Raw genomic sequence first — 3,357 nt, forward strand, 5'->3', positions numbered from 1 at the left:
AAATCCAGGCTAAGACGTTCGAACGGTGATGTTGCTTTTATTAATTTTCCATCATGTTTGAAGAATCTTGGTTTTACTTCAGAACATACCTTATAGGAAGCAGTCATTCTTCTTACCTCATCATGGGAGTATGGTAAACTTTTGCTTCTTATCCAATGATACATACGAGTTTCACCAGGATGACACATTCTTTCATGATATTGATGAAGTCTGTTCATTTTGTCGCTCATCGAGCACACTCGTGATTGAGAGTCAGCAGCAACATTCAGTTTACCAGGTCTATAAACCATATCATAACTATAGCTCGATAGATCTAGTCTCCACCTCATGATTTTGTCATTCTTAATTTTCCCCGATATCTTAAGAGTTGAACATGAAAGGTCTGTCATTAGTTTGAAATGTCTGCCTAGCAAATAGTGTCTCCATTGCATATGCTTCCTTTTCAACCGAACTGTGCTTTAGTTCACGATGAGTCAGAGCTCTTGAGAAAAAAGCTACAGGTTTTCCTTCCTGTGTCAGTGTTGCTGCTATTACAGTGTCAGATGCATCAGTCTCAACAGTGAAGGGTAGATCATGATTTATGGGACTCATTGAGGCATTTTCAATCTCTTGTTTCATTTCATTAAATGCATTTATAGCTGTTGCGGACAAAGGGAAAGAGCTGGTTGTCAGAACTTTAATCTTTTCAGAAAATCGTGGGACATATCTTGAGAAATGGGAAAACATTCCTACTGCCCTTCTTAGGGATGATGCGTTTGTGGGCAAGGGGAAGTTCTTTGGACGTAAAAGCCGATCAGAATCTGGCTTAATGGTTTTGTTGCTTATTGTATTGCAAGGAGACTAATAGATTTCATTGAAAAAGAACATTTATTTTCATTAATAGTCAAGTTATACTTGCTAGCAGTGTTCATCAGCCTGTTTAGGTTCCTATCATGCTCCTCTTGTGTTTTACCACTTACTGTTATGTCATCTAAATAAGCAAAGGTGTCATTAAGATGTTCTGTCCTGATTATGCCATCAATAACTCTCTGGAATGCAGCAACTCCATTTGTCACCCCAAAAGGAATTCTGGTAAATTGATACAGCTGACCACATGCTTCAAAAGCTGTAAAAGGCTTATCTTCAGCCTTGATCGGTATTTGATGGTAAGCGCTTTTTAAATCAATGGCACCAAACACTTCATAGTTAGCAACTTTATTGACAATTTCTTCAAGATTTGGGATTGGATAAGCATCGAGACTTGTAATTCTGTTTATAGTGTTAGAGTAGTCTTTTACCATATGTTTCTTATGGTTTTCGGAGCTGGTAACAAAAGCTTGAGCTCTCCATGGAGATATACTTGGTTCTGCAATAGTGAGCAAATTTCTTCTGAAATAAACTGATAATCTGTTACTGTATGACGGCGAGAAATAGGGTGACAATCATGTAAAAATATGCTCAAATAGTGAAGCTTGTGGTACATTTGCAGCAGCTACAGATACTATAGCAAGAGGAGATTCGGGTCTGCCTAATGCGAGTTCTAATTTAGAATGACGACTGAGTAAATCATGACCTATTATCAAATCACAACAGAGGTTGGGTAAAATGCACAAAATCACATTATTGTATGAGTTACCAAGAATCTTCAAATTAACTTTGCATTCACCTTTAGTTTTAGAAGTTAACTCAGAAGCCGCCATTGATACTTGACTGATTTTAGAAGGATAGGTTTTTATTTTCAGCTGAAAGATCAGGTAAATTCTTACTTTGAAATAAACAAGTTATTTTCTAGTAGTCAGTTTGGTTTTAGAAAGGGGATGTCTACGGCTGATGCGGTCGGGGGCTTGGTTTCAGGTGTCCTATCTGGTTTTGATTCTGGCACAGACACTTGCGCAGTTCTGTGTGATCTGTCCAAGGCCTTCGACTGCGTCGATCGTGACATCCTCTTGAAAAAACTTGAATTTAATGGCATAATTGGTGTTCAAAATTCTCTTTTTAAATCGTACCTCAGCAATCGGCAACAAAAAGTTTTTGCAAATGGTAAATTTTCCCAACTATCTGAGGTTAACTTCGGTGTACCACAGGGGTCGGTTCTTGGGCCTCTCTTGTTTTTAATTATGATCAATGATCTGGAATACAATGTTAGCTATAGTTCTGTAATGTTTGCAGACGATGTAACTTTTTTTTGTCCAAGTTCAAATGCTAATGAAACTGATTTTAAATTAAGTCACATGATTGATGAAGCTAATGAATGGTACAAATCAAATATATTGTTACTAAATTTAGATAAAACACAAAAAATTGTATTTTCTTTAAAGAGCTCTGAGAACAATAAGGATAAGGTTGTTAGCCTTCTAGGTATCACTCTTGATTCTAGACTGTCTTGGAACCACCAAATCAATAATGTCTGCAAAAAACTCAGTAGGGTCATCTGCCTCTTGAGGAAATTAAAATATTCTGTTGAAATTAGTTACCTTAAAATGGTATACTTCGCTCTATTCCAGAGTGTCATGACCTATGGCCTTCTTATCTGGGGTAATGGCAGTAATATCTATGATGTTTTGATTTTGCAAAAGAGAGCTGTTAGAATTGTAAATAATGCACCCTATCTAGCTCACTGTAGGCCTCTTTTTGTTGATAGTAAAATAATGACTGTTTTAAATATGTATATCTTACTATGTTTGTTGCATGTTAAAAGGAAATTCAGTAGTTTAGTTTTAAATGAAAATGTTCACTCATACAACACTAGAGGCTCTCACTTGATTCATGTTCCTTTTGCTAGACTAAGTAAGGTAAAAAATTCTTTTGAAGTCATAGGTATAACACTTTTCAACAAACTAAATTACACCTCTCACCATGTTAGTTATAATGTGTTTAAGACTACTTTGTACAGATGGTTAACTAGCCACCCTTTTTACAAACTAGATGAGTTTTTTAAAAGCGATATTTCAAAATTGATATTTGAAAAGCAACCGCAATGTCCCCAACTTGTTTAATTCTTTGTGTCATTCTAGTCATATTATTTAAGTAACTTGTTTCTGATGTTAACCATTTTGATATAGTCATATTTTTATTTACCTTTGACAATTTGTTTCAAAATCAATTTTTATCATCTTGCCATGTTAGTATTGTTTCTATGTACTCGTTCTATTTTGACTTGTATTTTGCTCATATTTTTTGCATTGTGTTTCACCATGCCATTAGTAGACTAGATTTTAGATTAGAATTAGGCCAGCTTGTCTTAACTTATTTGATAAAATTATCTTTGTTACTATTTCATGTGAAATATTTAATTATATTTTAATGTTATGTAGCAAATGACGAACCCTATTGCACTGTAAAATGTTTAAAGGGTAATAAAGATTCTTATTCTTATTC

The sequence above is a fragment of the Macrosteles quadrilineatus genome, unplaced genomic scaffold (assembly GCF_028750875.1).
Source record: "Macrosteles quadrilineatus isolate MER2022 unplaced genomic scaffold, UCM_ALF_1.0 Scaffold_35__1_contigs__length_1230758, whole genome shotgun sequence".
NCBI classification, from domain to species: domain Eukaryota; kingdom Metazoa; phylum Arthropoda; class Insecta; order Hemiptera; family Cicadellidae; genus Macrosteles; species Macrosteles quadrilineatus.